The 19,376-nt window shown below is 40.4% G+C and overlaps 1 protein-coding gene and 1 pseudogene across 1 annotated transcript in view; both read right to left on the bottom strand.

Moving 5' to 3' along the window:
• SPATS2L (spermatogenesis associated serine rich 2 like) overlaps positions 1-19,376 on the bottom strand; it is a 163,984-nt gene that overhangs the window by 105,557 nt on the left and 39,051 nt on the right. Inside the window, exon 6 of the mRNA XM_087734315.1 lies at positions 14,666-14,828. The gene's annotated coding sequence lies outside the window, so the exon portion shown is untranslated. The remainder of the gene's footprint in view (positions 1-14,665; positions 14,829-19,376) is intronic.
• On the bottom strand, positions 11,578-11,745 carry LOC148052309 (U2 spliceosomal RNA; annotated as a pseudogene).

Below are 19,376 nucleotides of genomic sequence, written 5' to 3'. Positions count from 1 at the left end.
TAATCACCTGAGGAGAACTGAGTATTTGATATCTCTACAGTGAGAAGATGATCTCAGAGAAAATGGGAAATAGGAATTGGTAAACTAGGATATTGAAAGATAAACTAAAAAAAAAAAGTAGTATGATTTGGGCGTCTGGCTGGGATGAGTTAGCTTTCTTCATAGCAGCCCATCTGGTGCTGTGTTTTGGATCTGTGGCTCCAACAGTGCTGATAACACACCAGCGTTTTGGCTGCTGCTGAGCTGGGCTTGCACAGTGTCAAGGCCTTCTCTGTTTCCCACTACACCCCCACAGCCAGTAGGCTGAGGGTGGGCAAGAGGCTGGGAGGGGACACAGCTGGGACAGCCGACCCAGACTGGCCAAAGGAATATTCCATACCATGTATCCTCAAGCTCAGAAACAAAAACTGGGGTAGAGGAAGAAAAAGATGGGGTTTTTTGCTTCCAAAGTGGCTGCTTAGGGACTGGCTGGGCATTGGTCTGCCTGTGGGAGGTGGTCTGCCATCTCCTTTGATGTGCTTGTTTATTCCGCCCTCTTTTCTTCACCTATTAAACAGTTTTTTATTAAAACTCAAGAGTTTTCTTGACTTTGTTCTTCCTATTTTCTCCCCGCTGTGGAGAGCTGGTGAGGGGAGTGAGCAAGCAGCTGTGTGGGTGCTTGGCTGCTGGCTGGGGTCAGATGCTGGTTAGAAGATGCAGCACTTTATTTAGTACTGTGCTTTTTCAGAGCTTACCTGGCCTTAAAAATAATAATAAAAATAATAAAAATAATAAAAATAATAAAAATAAAAATAATCTAACTGCAGTGTTTGCATTTACTCCAGCTACCAAGACTTGCAACCACTACTACAGGCAGAACAGAACCTGCCTGGATTGTCTTCATCCAGTTTAAGAATCCTTCAACATCCAATACTGCACAGTTTTAGGAGCACTTTACCTACACATATGCCTATTATAAAACCCTAAGACATAAATGAACAAACCAAATTATTCTCCAGTTATTATTTCATTCTCCAGTAAAGCAATGAACAGATCACCCATGTAGAAGGAAATTACAAATATGGAAAGACTAATACAAGCAGTAAAGTTCTTTACCGTGACCCAATTGGAGGAATAACATTTATAACATGACATGGTCCAGAGCCATCAGGGACACTTTATTCAGTGCTGAGAAGGAAGAAATGCAGCGTTTATTCTTTAAAGAAATAAATATTTGGCAACAAAAAGGGGAAGAGAGCAAGCCAGAGTGGAAGATTTAAAGGGGGGGGGGGGGGGGGGGAGGTATCACAAACTAATAAACTCTTTAAATGGTAGGAGCCCTCTTCTAGCACACTGGATCTCAATTTCATTTCCAAGAAAGTTAATGCAGAGCTGACAGGCTGTATGTGCCTGGGTCTTATCCTGATTTACCCTTTTTAAGCCATTCATTATTTCTGCAGAATGGCAAAGGCAAATATACAAGTGAAGTCTAATCTATCTATTCCTCAAACACCAATTTTAATGCAACAGAAGTTCTAACTGAATTAGTGACTGCCTTCTAAGTAGCCTAATGGGCGCAAGTTAGAAATAATTCATACCTATGCTAAATAAAACAGAGCTTTTGGCTTGATATTGATGTATTTTCCAGGGAAACAAGGTTTACTTGGTTTGTGATTTCTGATATAGAGTAGGCACTATATTGTCCGTTTTCAACACAATGGTAGACGTTTTACTACTTCCCTTTACTTTCAAAGGTTCCTCTCTCACCTGGTTTGTCTGGCAAGGTTATAGAGGTTTTCTTTTTCAGCCTTGCTGAATTATCAGCCAAACTACAGAAGCATTTTTCTAAAACAAAGCCCTACTAAAAGTTAACTTATCTAGCAAAACTCTTTTGTGCTTATCATCATCTTTCCTTGCAAATCTCTATATAATTATTAGACAGAGACAATTATTGTCCGTATGTTTACTGGAATTCAAGAACACGGTGAAGAACAGGACCTGGGAATCCTCCCTCGCTGTCATAATTATGCATTTTTAGAGAAACAGCCTGTCCTTTCACTCGAATGCATACGTGATATATAGAAAACCAGGACATATATATTTAATAGTGAGATTGTCTAAGAGAGAAAAGATTTTTTTTTTAATCCATGGAAGTGATAACAGATTTGATTAGGAGAGGATGCTGGAGATAAATTCTTGGCTGCGGGCTGGGTCTACATACCACAGGAGTATGTGTGCTTTAACCACATCTTCTCCCAGAAATCCTCCATTAATCATGATTATCAATTCATGAGTTCACAATAAGCCTCTTTTTGTGCAACCTGATTTTTTCTCCTCCTTGTTTAGAAGTTGAATTAAAGCATCATTACTTGCATTATGCCACTTGTGACAGTATGAGTTGATTAGCTTGTAAAGCACTGATTAGTTTGGGGCTATCTTAGTAGAAAACTATGAATTATAATGGAATATGCAGATAAGCTTAGAGAGAGAGGTACTTATATGAACCAAATGAATTTTATATAAAAATATATATATAATTCAAAATCAGAATATTTCATAATTGCAATCTATTATAGATGGAAAAGAGGACAGTATATGAATGACTATGCTAATCTCATATCCAAACAACTCGCATACTTTCATAACGGGTATGTCTTTCTGTTTTCTGGTACAGCAACTTTGTGTCACAAAGGGTCCCTGCCTCCCTCCTCCCGCATGCTCCAGCTCTTAGTGATGGACTCACTACATACCTGGCTGATGGAAGAACACCACAATGTTTGTAAACATTTTGGCAGAACGGCTTACCAGTGGGTTAATTTACGGCATGCACATCCTGCATGTCAATGCAGATCAAACTCAAACCAGAAAGTTTTGCATTTCATAGCTGAGTGCTCTGCTCACTGAACCACTGGTGCTCTCAGGCCAGGGCACAATGGGTGAGCTAACCATAGCTCAGTGGGATATTTTCTGCAAGTCCTATTGGGTAATGAGATTTTGGAACAGAAAACAGAGTCATAGCAAATGTTTCTAGTGCCTTCTCAGCAAGGTTTTTACTGTATTGCAGTAGTTCAGTTTGCATTTGTGCGTTTTGCCTCTGCTGCGACATGGCATGCAATGTGCAGGTGGAAAAAGAGCACCAACTTACTTTCAGCCTAACACCGTGAAGTCACTCTAGATTACTTTTAATTGATCAAGCAAAAATTAGCAGTTCAAAATATTCCTTGGGCAAGAGAGACTAAACCCCAGCAAAATTTCTCCACGAACAATTGCAAGGAAGGAATCAGCTTTGGAAGAAGTCATAAGACTTCTTCACCTGGCTGAGGTCTACTCTTGGAAGGCCCAATATTGCTGCCACTCCACTACAGCAAAGAGTGCAGAATCCCATTCAAAAGGATTCGGGGCTGCTTATACAGACAAAGCTTCTTCCTTTGATGACAGAATCAGGAGTACTTTTCTGTGACTGCCAAACAAACTATCCATTGCTCACTGTTTCTCAAATTCCCACCCCACTCTTGCTTCAGATATTAGACTCAGGTTCACAGGCTGCAGACTCTACTTATAGTAGAGTAAGACATTTGGTATTTCTTGTAGAATTACAAGTTATTTCACATGAATGCGAGATGACTTTACACTGTGACTAATGCTGGTAGAACAAGAATACACAATACCTGAATGACTTGCTGCTCCACGATTCCCACAGCACAGATTGAAGCTATTCACAGTGTAATGCCAGGGCAATAAAACTGCTGAAAGGGATGGGGTGATGGGAGAAAACACAAACACACACACACACAAAAAAAAAGCAGGGTCTCTTCAATTAGCAAAATGTATTTTCTTATTATTCTTGAAATGAATAAAAGTTTGTGTCACACCAGAGTCCAAATGGCTATATAAAACATGAACCAAACTGTGATGCTATTGGCCAGAACCTACACTGCATCGATGGATTTCATTAGTATGGAAAAGCATGTAGGAAAGCATATGACCTCTCCATAGCATAAACACACGAGTACTGCAGGAACCCTACCCAGTCAAAGGAGGTGCCAGGAAATGTACTACCAACCTGCAGCTTACAAATGGAGGCTACTGCAGGAATGGACTGCTGATAAACACCATCACTTCTGGCATCATGTATGTTCTGGACAATCCATCTCTGTTTCCATGGACTGAATCCTATTCGAATTCTTTATTCCTGTCACCTCTTCTGTACAAACCTCAAGTCTGAGCAAGTGGAAATGTTAAGCAGTTGTGCTATGATGTGAGGAGAGTGAACTAAACTAAACTTAAGGAGTTACACTGACTAAGAGGGCCCAGCTCTTGTTTTCTTGAAAGTTAAGCACTCATTTTTCTGCATGGCCTGGCAGATTAGTATGCCGAGTATGTAGAAATCCCACTAATACGAGTAGGAAAATTCAATTCTCAGCACCTTCCTTCGCAGAGTTGCCCAAATACGAATATCATAATCTATTGCTAAGTATCCATTTTAGAAAACAATGATCTATTTTTTTCCAGTTAAGCTGAAGTTAATTTTACAGGATGTGATCCAACAGTCTTTTCATGAGTCTACTCTCCTTAATAGATTGATTTACATGCTTTTGCTATTACTATTAGGATAAGAGAATACAATATCCTCTGAGAGAGAGTGTCAGCTTGTGCAAAAGAATGCAGATGCACTGACGGTTTTGGAATGTGGTAGATTTACAACAGCTGAACAATTGACTGTCCTCCAGCAAAACTGTTGCAAAGGTCACAGATACACATATCCAAAACAGTATCAAACAATGCCTGCACTTCTATTTTAAGCTAGATTCCTCATAGCTGCTAAACTCAGAATAATCCACATTGTACTATGCAGCACAGATTACTATGAATCTAGTGACTATGTACACACATATGGTGTAACCTTGGTTACATTACTACTAAATCAGTCTTTTAACTGGCTGTAAGATTAGATTACAAACTGCAGTTGAAAAATGTGTCATGAGATGGCTGGTTTACATTTACAGAAATCACATTTGTTTCAATAGCCTTTTCCAACTATAGTTCATGATGTGGAATAGGAATGATGAACACTTCAGAAGTGTTCTTCATCCACTATTTATTCTTTTTCACTAACAACATTTGTGGATTCCTTCTTTAAATTTGACAGCACATAAATTATCTTTAAAATTGCCTTACTTTCTAAGCATGTGAATGGCACTTTTCCTATGGAAAATGTTTAGTAATTTCAAATTACTATGTACTATTATGCATACAGAAATCAATGTGCAACCTGAGGTTCTTCCTTCCCCCTCGAGAGTAAAACAATGAAGCCAGTTTTCAGCTTTATTAGAAAAATCTACTACTCCATTAGAAAGTCAGTAAGAAAATTAACATGTTGATCATCTATAAATTTAAGTTAGTTACTTTAGGCCTGATACAAACCATGCTATTGAATTCAGTGGACTTTGGATGACACCATAAGCTTTGTTTAGTTTTCTGCTGACTTAAAGTTATTCTCTATTTCACACAAAATCTTTTGCATTTTTTAATGCTATTAAGTACGTTGCATACATAAACTAAAGGATTGATTTTGCAGCATCATATTGCATACAGTTGCAAAGGAGATTTTATAGAGTAATGTGATCACGTGATAACTAGTTGGGTATAATAAGTCAGCCTCCCTCTGTCAGCACAATTACTCCTGTTTCAAAGCAGAAATTCCTTCTATATTCTTATAAGCTCAAATGGATTCCTGCTAAATGCCTTCCTCTTTTACTTCCCTAAATGGACACATATTTTTCTTGCTACACTCACTGTCATAATATTCACAGCAGAGTGAGGAAAGTGGGAGTTTGTTTTTGGGTTTTTTTTAGTAAGTATTTGGTTTGAAATCATCCTTGAAATCCCTTAAAAAACAGCAAAGGAACATTTCTCCCGAGCACAGCATCCAGGGGAGAAGTCGTTTTGGGGTCAGAGAAAGAATGGTTCAGGCTTGATGGGTCTAATTTTTCAATGAATTCCCTTATGGCTAGAAAGATAGCCAAGAGCTCTGAAGGAGCCTCAACCCATTTTACTGAGTCACAAGGAATTCTGTGTGATGGACAACTTAAAATAAACACACTAGAGGAAAGCATGGTGCATAAATCAGGAGGAGGACAAAAAACCCAAGTATCTTACAGAGTCCTACAGCACAGACCTGCGGCAGCAGCTATGGTAGAGACTATTCTCCTTGGAATTCAATACTTTGGGCCTTGGTATGTAAAAGGCCCCTCTGTCCTTCAGCAAGTTTTGAGGGTTATCTGAAGGACACATTCTTCTCTGCTATTTTTAAGAATCCTATGCTAGTTATACACCCTGTTCTCAGGTCTTCAGAAGGAGCAAAGATAGTCTTAGTTCAGTCTGTTCATAGCTACCCCACAGAGGAAAGACAGTGCACATCACCTAGCAATCTTCTTCGCAAAGTTTCTAGTCCAACAATGGACTCCTCTGTGCTTATCATTAAATGACACTGTCAATCAAAGCCAGCATTCTTATCAGTTGCTCCAACTGGATTTTTACTGATCATACTCTGTCCTTATGCGTCATTTCACTATCAACAGCGCAACCTTTCAGTCCAGAGGAAGATGAGTACTCAGAGGACATCGATGTGTTAATTTCTCTTTAGTACATTTGATTAATGAGCTAGTTTGCCTGTCTACCACATAATACATGGTCAGGGAAACAATTGCAAATGCAGCCCCCTAGCTTCAAAGCACACACTAAGCCATCTAAGTAAATACAGATACAATAAGATAAACATTTAGCAGGAAATGTACATTACTGCCAAGGTACATGGTCCTAGTGAAGTACATTCTTACCTGTGTATGGATAATTTTTTCATGCTTCTATGGTCATTGATATGCTGTATATACACTTGCAACAACATCCGTGTACTTAGCATATCTCAACACACATATATCTTTTATAAGCCTTGGAAAAACAGCAATAGAAAATTAATTACTGACCTGTACTAGGTCTCCTATTTGCTCCTGTAACCCTCATTCATTATTCTTAAAGATGAAATCATGTACTTTTGATAGCAAAACAAGAAGAGTTCACATGACAATATTATGATGTAAGCAGCAAGGTCTGCATGTGCAGACCATTTGTGAATTACCAGGAGAGGAACCAGACATTTCAGAAGCTTTCACAAGAACCACGTGGATCCTGGGGTTGCATGGTTTATGTCCCCTGAGCCTTACATAATGCATGGAATAAACCACGGTTGGGATGCAGGTCAGGCTCTGATAAATCAACACCAAATTTTTGTTGAATGTAGGCAAAGATCATGACGAGCTATTTTCTTCCCATGTTACTTCCTATGTTTAGTCCATGTTATTCCTTTCCAATGTTTCGTGGCTTATTTTCCTCCATATCTCTGCTCAGTGTCTTATCCATAACCCAATGTTTTTCTGCCACAGTCCCTCTCATGTCCTGCAATTTAAACTAAAAGCTGCAGCAATCAGTCTAGCAAATTTTTACAGAAAAGAAGCTTCTGCCAGGTTCCTGGAACCACACTAGTCAAATTACTTGACAGTCCTGGAGTGAGGGCTGGATAGCTGGAAATGTCAATGCTCTTTGGAACAGAGCTGTCATAACTGGACCTCAGAAATCACTTACCGGTGTGATTCACTCTAATTCGAAAGCCATGCCTCCTCTAGCAGGAAGATGCAACGCCTATTCAGCTAAGTATTGAAGTTATCTTAAGGCACTGAAGACTTCTTAATGAGAAGACCATCAAGAGTCTCTGACCTATTTTCTTCAAAAATCACCAACTAAGCAGGATTTCACAAAGCCATTCCTGCCCTGTTCAGAACCACTGGTGCTAGATATGCTTCAGTTACACTGCACCAGGAGATCTCACGTGAGTATAACTGCCTTTCCAAATGGTTACAACAGCGTTTCAGTTTTATCAGTTAGCCATGTTTGACTGGGCAGAAACTTCAAAGAAGTTACTCATTTATTTGCTTTACAGTACCAACAATACTTGGTAAGAGATTTAGAAAAAAAAAAAAATCTCAGATTTTTTCCTCGTTTTTCCTTGTACACTCAACTTTTGAAGCTATGCGTGCTGGTCTGTTTTCAGTTATTTAAAAAAAAAAAGCATTGTACACAGTACAGTATCAGACCAGTTATGGTTTATACATGTGAGCATATGTGACTACATTCTTTCTCTTTAAGTAAACAGTGAGCAGCAGTGTAGTCCGTGACCTTTTGGAAAAAAAAAGTCACCATTGGAAAAAATTAGTTAGTGGATGTCTGTATGCAATTGTGGCTATAATTCATTATGTCAAAGATGGAAAATAAAGAAAAGAGCACAGCAGTCTATCAGACCCTGCTGAGGCAAACACATGAGAATTATCACACATACATATACAGTCCTAAAATAATCTCAGAGCCTAGCTTCTGGGAGTGGAGGTGGTAAATTCAAATTAAGGCTGAATCCCTGGACAAAGTCCATCTCTGATGTAACTCACTGGAGACCCCTGGGACAGTCAGAGCCAACGAAGCAGAGCAGTCTGACAGCACAGACGGAAGATGCTGTTCTGCGGGCAGGTGCAGACAGCGCTAGGCAATGGCACCCCTGCCTACGGCTGAGAGAATGCCAGCACTGAAACGAAGACAGGCTTTTGAGTACCTGTATATTGAAAAATATGTAACTATCCTCCAGTCTCTGTAACATATTAGAGCACTGAATAAGCAGAATAAGCAATAGCTACAGACAGTGGCTTGCAGCCTCAAATCCAAACTTCTTTTTTTGCAACAAGATTTAAATCAGAAAGTGAGCTCTTTTCTTGGTTAAGTCTTTGACAGATCTTCTGCTGTCTTGCCTGGAGTTACAATTTCACCCACGAAGGTGAAAGAAGATACTTATCAAATGTTAATTCCACCATTTTGTCTCAATGCCCACCAAAAGAAAGGAGCATTATGAAGTACTTTATTTTTTTCATAAAGAGGCTTCAGGAAGATTATATCTTCTAGCCTACCACTTGTTCTCCGTATACTCCACAGCAATGTCAAACACATGTTAGTACTTGTAATAGAGAGGTTATCTGGGCATACATTCAGTAACACCTTTTTATCTAGTAGATCTTTGTAACACCTTTTATCCAGGAGAGAACTACGATGTCAAAAAGCATGTGAATGACAGGTTAAGCCTGAGGACAGTTTTAACTAGCAGGGGAAGGCTAACCAGAGTTACCTGAATCCAGGATGCTGGCCAAAGTATTCACTATTGTAGAACTGAAATTTACTTTTTTCATCAGATAATACGTGTAGGAAAACCAAGCTGCCACTGCCAAATAGGAATGGGTAAGGAATGGCAGATGTTACACAGCAGAAACACTGCAAAGACACCAATAATGGCAGCCCCACGCAGACCTCTAGTTTCTATTGTGTTAGGTGCTGTACTTTCAAAGGCTCAACAGGAAAGGAGAAAAAAGCATGAGAAGAAATCATGAGAAAGACCTGAAGTGATTTGCCTTCAGTTAGGCACCAAATGACAGATATGGGGATAGGACCTGTCTCTGGCCTGCCAGAATATTGTCCTCTCCAGTCCACCTTTGTTTTCTTGAAGCAGGCTGTTGAACTTTTTTTCCCCTTTTCCATATATTTCTAAAATGGAAGTAAACCAGAGAGTCAACAAGTAAAATTCCCAAGACTCCTGAAGTGAAGAAGGACACTAAGTCCTTGCCAAGGGTCTAGCTGCCTACACAAGGAAGTTGCACATAAATTGAGAACAAATTTTCAAATTTCCTTTGAAACTACAGAGAAGTAAGCTTGTGTCCCATCCTGACCCATTGCATTCCATCTCCCCTGCCACTCAGCACACAAAGTATATGCCCTTTTGGGGAAGAAGCACATTGAAAATCCACCCTTCAGCTTGTATTGCTCATTTCCCTGCACAGAAAAATTAGAAGATTTAAATTAAGCTGACAGTCACAAAAAAAGCTGTTGGAAATTTTACCAGGATGTGTAAGTAAGCCAGGTAATACCACATCCAAAGGTTTTCAAATTTTATTGGTGATAAAAGTAACACCCCCACCCCCACCATGGAAAGTGAAATGCTTGGAGGCAGTTTTCAGCCAGCTGACAGTCTCATCCAAGGAAAATGCTTTGATGGGGAAAACAGCTGCTAACATGAATTTCTGCAGTGTTTATTGGACCAAGAACAGTGTCAACAGCCACGAGTGAGAAGAACTATCTTGGAAGCAAAATCATACAGCTCTTCCTTTTCCCTTCATGCTTTCCTTGCAAATGTGGAGAATCAGCGAAGAGACCCAAAATTCTGGCAATTGCACTGTGGACATCAGCTCACGGGATGGCTCCAGAGCACCAAGCCGCTTCGGCTCAGTGGCATGCTTAAGTTGCAAGTCCTTGCTCTTCTCTTCCAGGGGAGGGTAATGGTTTTGCCATTACCTTGCTAGGGCCCAGACTTCTTGTCTGACAGCTACTTAGTTTTTGGAGGGATTTTTATCAGCAGGTTCTGCAAAGAAGCTAGGTGGGTGATAATGGTCAACGCTAGCCCAGAGAGGGTAGACTGGTTATTCTGACTATCACCTGAGTTGTTTAATAATATTTCACAAAAACAAACAAGATCCACAGCAGCAATAAACATACACAGAATTTTCCTTGTCATATACAATCTCACCCAGATGCCTCAATGTTACCATTTTAGAGAGCTGGTATACAAAGTCTCTGCACCTCATATGAGAAAATTTGAAAGACTAACATACAAAAAAAAGATTAAAATGAAACCTATAAACATTCCAGAAAACAAGTAAATAAATAGAAACCTGACATCTGCTAACAATTGTCACTCACAGTTGCTAATTTTGAATTTGGCAGAAATTCCATTTCCAGCACTATTTTTCTATATTCGTACAGTCTTACTCATCTCTGAAGCCAAATAACTCTCTCATTTCAGTCAGCAATACAGCATGATGTGGGGCCCATTGGCTCTGCCACGTTTTTCAAGTTTTCTATCCAGGTAACAGGCACTCCAGCCTTCAGTTTCTGCCTTCTGGCTTGCCCTCAGTGTAAGTCCCCAGACGCTCCCCGCTTTACTCACAGCTGTCTCACATACCACTGGCTCACTTCTTGCCCAGTGCCACGTGTAGGTTCATAAACTAGCAGCTCTGCTGCAAACAATCCTTGTGACCGCAGTCTTCACAGCATCACCTGGCACATCAGCCTTTGTTTTAGAGGCAGCTCTCACAGACGGTTCTGGTCCTTGGCAGTCTCTAGCAGACACTTAGTACAATTCACCTTCAAGCTTGTTCCTGTCAGCCTCTGCAACACAGCCGTACCTGAGCACTGCAGCTCAGGAATCCACTGAGGTCCAGAGAGAAAGCCAGCAAAAGATATTGTTCTTAATTACCACATGTATCCCTAGCTTCTCAAAGAGATGAAGAGTCTGTTAAGATGACTACTAGATTCCATCAAGAGCTAACCACAAGGGTAACAACTTTGGTTCAGGAAATACCCGAGTTGCGAACTGCTGGAGGATAGGAGAAATCTGGGGAAGCAGTGTTTTCCCTGCCTTTTTTGCCTTGCTCTCCTACTGTACTCTACTGTGATGGGTTGCTGAGGGGTTTTGGTGCAGAGGGAAGACAGAGCAAGCCCACAGGCCGTAGCCCAGCTCCACAGAGCTATTTAATAGCAAGTCCTCACAGCAAAGACCTATCCAATATTAAACAGACATGAACAGACACGACAATCTTAGCCAAAAGGCCAAGAAGAATAATAGGCTGGATGGACATTTGGTAAGACCCAGCACAGACACAGAAACTCTTCTGTTTTGCTCCAAGGCCTCTGGACCTTCTCTGTTCGAAAGGCTAGCAGGAGACCAGGTGATATCTTCCTCTCTATTAACAGTGTTTGTGACTTTGTTTCCTGCTGAAGCTTTGCTGTCTCAAAGCAGTTCTGGGTCTGGAACTGCAGCAAGCAAACTTTATCCAGAGGACTAAAAACCATCTGAGCTCTGTCAGCTGCAGTTGCCTGTCCTGTCTTGGCTGCCTATTCTTGCCGCGTATCATTGCGGCAAGAAGAACAGCCATGCCTACTGCTTCTTGCCAGCACTCAATGAACAAATTACTCTGTAACTTTCATAAATTACTCAAATCCAACTTAGTTTTGCTGGATGACTTTCATGATCTGTCAGTTTTTTCACTACCAACACTTCATAAGGTAAAATTCACCCTGCATTTCTAGTTATTTACTTGACCTTTAGAAAAGAGACACTTTTCACATGTGCAAGCTGGCTGATACTCTTTCTAAAAATCACCAACCTCTCAGCCTAGGGAGATATCTGATGTCTCCATTCATACAGATTTTCTATGAACAGCGAATAGGGGGTGAGGTGTTTGACTCTGCATCTTTTCCTTTTCAATTGTGATTTGGATTGCTTTTAGCAGAATCCCTCAGTAACGGGAATGTGACAGATATTAAAAGCTAAAATAAAAATCAGTGAAGCCTTCAAATAAATTACAAGCACATTAAATACAGTGCTGTCAACTCTAAAGGTCAGACTCTGGTTTTGTGGAAAATTTGCTCAATGCAATAGGAACTGCATATGTAAACACAATTTTCTGTTGTATGCCTTTAACTTCCAGGCACGGAAATCCTTTCTGTCCCATGCAGCTGACACACCTTAAAACACAGCAGAAGAAATATAATAAATGCAAAATAAATAACAAATCAATCTACTGGCATTTGCCAGAAGGTAATCTTCATGCTAAGCAAAAGAGTAAGTTACACCCTGTAGACAGGTCCATGTTAGCAATCACTGAAATCCAGGGCAGGAACACAAATCAACTCTCCAGTTTCCTAGCCATCAGATGGTACTTTCAAAACTGTCAACAGCCAGAATTTTAAGTAGATAAAGATGCATATAAATACCCATGGGATTTTTCAAAAACACAAACAAGCTCCATTCCCATGGAAGTCAACAGGGAATAAGCACCAAATGGGCTTTTCAAATGCAATGAGGGATTTACCTGCCATTTCTAAGTGCCTGTATATCATTCAAACTTAAGTAAATTCCCTTGTGAAAACAGTTTTTCAGAAGTGATTTGAGCTGTGAGCTACATTTCAGTTACAGTGCACTGTGAAAATCGAAGTTAGTCACCACAGGAATACAGGAACTGACAATAATTGCTTCATATTGGAATTTGTACAAGTTATGATGCCGACATGTCCCCTGAACCAGATCCTCAGCTGATGTAAATCAGCACCAATCGGACTTTTCCAAGGTCTGGTGTTATATGCTAAAATCTAAAAGAATAGAACCCAAACGGCACAAAATTTGGAATCCACATCCTAATAACAATTTTATGTAATGTCAGGCTCGAAGGATCCATATTCCTCTTAGTACCCACTGAAGGAGAAAGTGGAAACTAATGTTCCTTTCAGTGTTCAGCTAGCAGCAGCTTCTGCTGCAAATTAACCTTCAAGCTTGATACTACCTAAGCACTTAGGTTTGAATTGATTTGTAAGCTGGTGTGTATTGTCCACATGCTTAAAACAGCATGTGAGTTTACGTATTCCCGCGTATGAAGAACATACATACATGTTAAAAAAAGAAAACTGCAAGAGAAAATGGCAAGCCATTGTTTTGTGATGGATTTATCAGTTCCTTGCATAAGCATACTGCTATGCATTTCTTAGCAGAGCGCACATTAGTGTGTGGGGGGTGCTCATATATAAGCATATATGCAAGTATTCCCTATATAGGAGACACGAGCCACTGGTCATGTGACCAGCATCTTTATAGAAATGGAGAGGAATTTTTCAATAGATTTATTTCTTCCTCTCCCATCCTAAACTGAACTCCCTTAAACCCTTATTGTACAGCTACTACATGCAACATAAATAAAACATTCCAGGTGCCTGAACTAAATGTAGAATTTAAAGGTCACCCTGAATCTGAAATTTTCTCACATCAAAAAGAAACCCTGGAAGCTTACACAATGCCCGGCCCTGCTTCATGCTGCAGACACTTAATATTTCTCTGGGTGACACCAGCACGAGGCCAGCGCATCCTCCACCTCACCCAATCAAGCCTTTTCCCTGGTTCTACTGAGGCTCAGTTCCTGCTCACCTGAATGGAAATTCTTTATAACTATTAATAGGAGTAAGCTCTGTGTTACAATAGCACCTATGAGGACATACTGTGCCAGTTGCTATACACATAACGAGTAGGAAGCAGACAGTTTTGCTGGGAAGAATGTATGACCCTTACAGAACAACCAAACCAACAACTCTAGGAAAATGATCAGCCTCTTGAACAAATGTACCTGAGGCACAGAAAAATCAAGTAAAAGTTGACCAAAATCACATAGGAAGGTTCATCAAATCCAGAACTGGCTGTTCCTTGCCAAGAACATTCACATCACAACTGCACAAGCTCACAAGCTGAGCAATTACTTTTACTGCTTGACTGTGTTGAAAATGCCCCAATATATTCACCTCAGGTGCAGTCCCAAAAGGTGCTGCTCTGTTTGCTCAGCCAGTACTCTTTCACTAATTAAGATTAGATAAAGCTTCAGTACCAGACTAGAAATTACAGCAATTACAGAAATAAGTAAATAAATGAAATCACCACCATCACCCTGTTATAATCTTTGAAAAATAAAAAAAAAAAATAAAAAAAAAAAAGACTTACCAAATACAGTAATTTAACACAAATAGCCTTTCTCCAGTCCAACTTCACCAATTGCTCGAAGTCCTCTTTGGTTACATGCAACACGGGCCTTCTCCTTCACTCACAGACATCCCAGCTCCTTATCTTGAACTGAGCCACAGGGAAGCTAAGTGTCCTGGACAAGCTGAAATGACCGTGTGTTCAGTCAGAATCCAGGACATTTTCTGGCAACATTTGATTTTTAAGACCACAAAATAACTACAACTTTTTCTGTAAGCATGCTTCTATTACAAGATTTAGAGTCAGCAGGAACATGCGCGTATTTTTCAGAGAGTATTTTTTCCAGTGACTTAATGTCTGAATGAATCCATCGTGAAACATGGAAGTGTCATTAACATTCACCCCAAGCAAAAGAGCAGCTTTGAGAGCGTCCACACACATTTGCTTCACTCCAGCCGTGGTTCACTACCTTGAATACTCATTCCACCAGACTGTTTGGTCCTGGTAAACACCGGACGAGTTTTCCTGGCTCCTGTACTTATTAAACCAAAAGAACATTTTGCTGACAAGCGTGTAGCTGGTGTATTTCAGAACCCCAGAAATCATTCACAGGCTATCTTTGAAAAAGCCTCTGTCATACAAGATCACAAACCAGGTCAGCACGGTAAGGAACAGAACTTTGGACTCTACAGAGCCTTTCAATAAACCAGGAAAATGTTTTGAAGATGGAAAAAGTGAATCCCCAAGAACTTCCCAAAGATGGAAGGTAGCTATGCAGCCCAGAAGGTGATTTGCAACGAAATTCTCCTTCCTATGCATACCTAACATCTACGCCTTACCTACATGGCACTGCTGCATCTTTCCAAACAAAAGCGTACAATTGAGAGACATTTTCATGAAGCCAAGTTTAATTTGTCAATTTTTCCCACAGGCCAAGCTAATTTTGTTCCCATCCAACTGCAGCCAGAGATCTGTTCTGCATCAAGTGCAGATCCTCCCAGATGCTTCCCAGTGCTCTCCCCCAAATGTCAATGGCATGCAAACGAATTCCACATGCAAATGAGCAGCTCAGTGAATGGTGACAAAAACGTCCTGTTATTCCAGTTCTGCGACTCAAGAGAAACAAGGCAGCCTCACTACATATATGTTACCTTTTATCTAAAACCTCTGTTAAACATTTAGTGGCCAGATTAACGCGTACCTCTTAGATTGTGTCCTAGTCCACGAGCTGACTTACTAGAAACCTAGGATTTATTACTTTGTTTGGTGGGAGGTAAAGGCGGCAAAATCCAGTTCCTAAAGGCAATAAAATGTTGCTGTAGGGGTACTGATGATTCAGTATCTTCTCCCCATGTGAAAACCTGAATAAGTTTTGTTTATATCAGGGTAAGGAATAAGGGATCCTCCTCTCCCTTACTTGCTAAGCAGTTGAGTACTCATGGTTCCAGTCATCTCCACAGCCTTCCCCTAGGGATCCGCACTCATAGGCCAGGAAAGATCTACCTCATTGCCTCACACCTCTTTCCATGTCAGAAACCTGCACCGTAGAAGATCAGTCACAGTCCATATATAAAGCAATTCGTGACAAAGCTTTAGATACTTTGTGATGTAACCCATTATAAACTAACACTTTATTGTTTAGTTGTACCAAAAACTTATTGTACACAGAAGCAAGAAGAGCAATCTCAGATCCCTATCTTGCTTAATAGTTTTAACTTCTACTGGATAAATGTGAATGAAGAGGTTGTATCAAGAGAGGACAGACCCATAATTTTTTAAAGGAAGCTACTATCGACCCCAAACTATGAAAATTTCCAAATATGAAACCACCTTGCATAAGAGTTTAAAAAACTACTGGCAATTTGGGGTTGTTCAGCCTGGAGAAGAGAAGGCTGCAGGGAGACATTATTGCAGCCTTTCCATACTTAAAGGGGGCCTACAAGAAAGATGGAGATAATCTTTTTAGCGAGGCCTGCTGCAACAGGACAAGGGGTAACGATTTTAAACTGAAAGAGGGTAGATTTAGACTGAACACAAGGAAAAAATTTTTTTACAATGAGGGTGGTGAAACACTGGAACAGGTTGCCCGGAGAGGTGGTAGATGCCCCATCCTTGGAAACATTCAAGGCCAGGCTGGATGGGGCTCTGAGCAACCTGATTGAGTTGAAGGTGTCCCTGCCCATTGCAGGGGGGTTGGGCTAGATGACCTTTAAAGGTCCCTTGCATCCCAAAGCATTCTATGATTCTATGATTTGTAGCTAGATTCTATTCCAGAAACTTTACAGATTGTCCTTTACAATAAATACACATCATACTTTAACATAGTGAGTTTACAGCTCTCAGCAATTTAATTATATAGATTCTCAGAACTCATTTCACTAGTGGCTCATTTCACAAAGTTGTACCACAGTACACTGCAAAAATTTAGATAACTTGTGTAAGCCCATGCAACAAAAAATTTTCTCATGTCATCAAGTCCTTGCAGGAAACAGCAACATATTGGGTGACCCATTAAACACATCCTGTACCCTAACAATTCCCTACTGGTTTTAATACAGCGTCAGATGCATCAAACATACCAACGGTTCTCGCATCAGGAAAACATACAGCACTTAAAACTGAATCACTTTGGCCATAATAAAAATCATTCAACTCTAGTGTTATCAGCACCAGCACTTCTTTTAGCTACTCAGTTAAGTACCAGCAATTAGCCATTATATCATTCATTTCAAAGAACAATTTGCAAGGGCAAAACTTTGCTTTTCCATCTGAATCTACAAATATTACTAAAACTTTAATAATTCTTAGATACTAATGTCACCTGTTTAAAACAGCCAACATTTACTAGGTAAGAGAAATAGAGTTCATTGTGCTGCTGCAGAAGTGGGGCACAAACTTAGTATTACGGCACTCTCAGGCAGTTCCAGCTATCATAAGCTTCAAGAACAACAGTTCCTGTATTTTAAGACATTTGTATGCAAAAGTCATGCTAAAGTCTCACAAATCACTGGAATTCAGCCCATCCTTCTCATGAAAATTAATAAAAATCATACTGCATATGCCAATGCTATACTGAGAACTGGGAACATGCAGATAAAAATGTTGGTTTAAAAAGCATCAGTCTGATTTAATTTTTGCATTAGTAAGAAAGACGTCATGGTCCCAGGATGCACCTATGTAATACTATGCCAGCAAAAGCAAATATTGAGGTTGATGAGATTCAATTTCAAGAAATCCCCAGCCATCATTGCCAAGGGGTTCCAGAAAATGTAGGTATTGATTTCAGAATAAGTGAGTTTATGGATCAAAAAGCTTTTGCTTCCTTTACCCAGTTCTTTTGTAAAGGTTGAAGGTTAATTTCAACCCAAGCACAAATCCACTGCAGCCACAGTATCTAGCCAGAATCCCATATCAGGGGCAGACTTACTAGAGAAGATTTGAGAGGGCTGTCCCTTCCCTCTCAGCTCCTGTCACATGGGGCATGCACTCCTAGGACATTTGGTGGATGTGCTACAGTGACAATACAGAGCTCTTTTATGCCTGCATCTACATCAGAGCCACATCAACCAACGTAGTTATACTGGGCAAGCCGTCTGCTGCATGGACCCCTGTGGTACTGGCCTTGCCACAGCTACACAGATATCCAGTTCCTTTCCTCCCCAAAGATGGTGTTTATGTGTATCCGCAATCAACAGATTCACCTGTCTTAAGTCTCATCAGGAGCCGGGCACCCTCCTCTTCAAAGGAATTGCCCGGCTGGTATTCATGGCTGTTTGATCTTTGCATTCAAGAGTGAGGCATCGAACATAATGATCTCAGAGACAAGCCTGAAGTATGCCAACATGCCAGTGTGCACTAAAGCATTCAACTGCATGTGGCACAGTGCAGAAGCAAAGCCTCTCCCTCGAGTGTATGCAGAGCCCTGCTGTGGGCAGAGTGCTGACGCTGCACGTCAGCGAGGAAAACACACTGCAGAGCAAGACTGAAAGCACTGCGTGACCTTGGAAGAGCCTGGCATCCCTGGGGAGGTGCACAGCAGGAGCACATCTCTCAGAGCCCACACCGGGATATATTTGGAACTCTAAATGCAACCTAACGTGAAGACATTATAATATATTTCTTATTTACAGCTACCAGGAACTTGCTTCTATCTGAAATCTCATGGGTCTGTTCTTCCGTCAGCCTTGCAGAATGGCTAGGAGCACTTCCCTAAATTACTAGAAAACCAGTAGGAGCAAGCCAAACTAAAACAAGTTTTTGATACCGACCACTGGTTAATCATTTGCCCATTAAATGAAACATGTAAACAAAGCTCCATAGCAGAGATGTTTGTTAGGGAGCATTTATCAGCTCTTCGATGTTTGTCATCTGAAAAGTTCTTTTATTCTTCCAAATTGTATATCGATGCTAATTTTGTTACATTCAGCTCCAGCAATATGATCTTGTATAAAGCAGCAGCAGCGGTTATGCAAGAAAAGGAAATTAAGAGTGGGCTCAAAGGCAGATATATGTCTGTTATAAGCTTTGTCAAAAACATGCATGTCTTGACAGATGCTATGAGTTGAGTGGTAATTACATATCGAGCTGAAATAATAGCTCAGTAACCCTGTGTAAAGTGATCTGGTGATCCCACCTGCACATGGTCTTAACAAGCAAGTTCCTTTCTATTACTAGCCCACAGAATGGAATTGATGATGGACTTGGACTCACTGCGGTTACTGGACTTTGATGT

The sequence above is a fragment of the Nipponia nippon genome, unplaced genomic scaffold (genome assembly GCF_047370975.1).
Source record: "Nipponia nippon isolate SJK-2023a ecotype South Korea unplaced genomic scaffold, ASM4737097v1 scaffold_5, whole genome shotgun sequence".
In the NCBI taxonomy this organism is placed as follows: domain Eukaryota; kingdom Metazoa; phylum Chordata; class Aves; order Pelecaniformes; family Threskiornithidae; genus Nipponia; species Nipponia nippon.
Note: the sequence above shows the minus strand (reverse complement) of the source record. Positions and strands in the feature narration are given on the sequence as shown.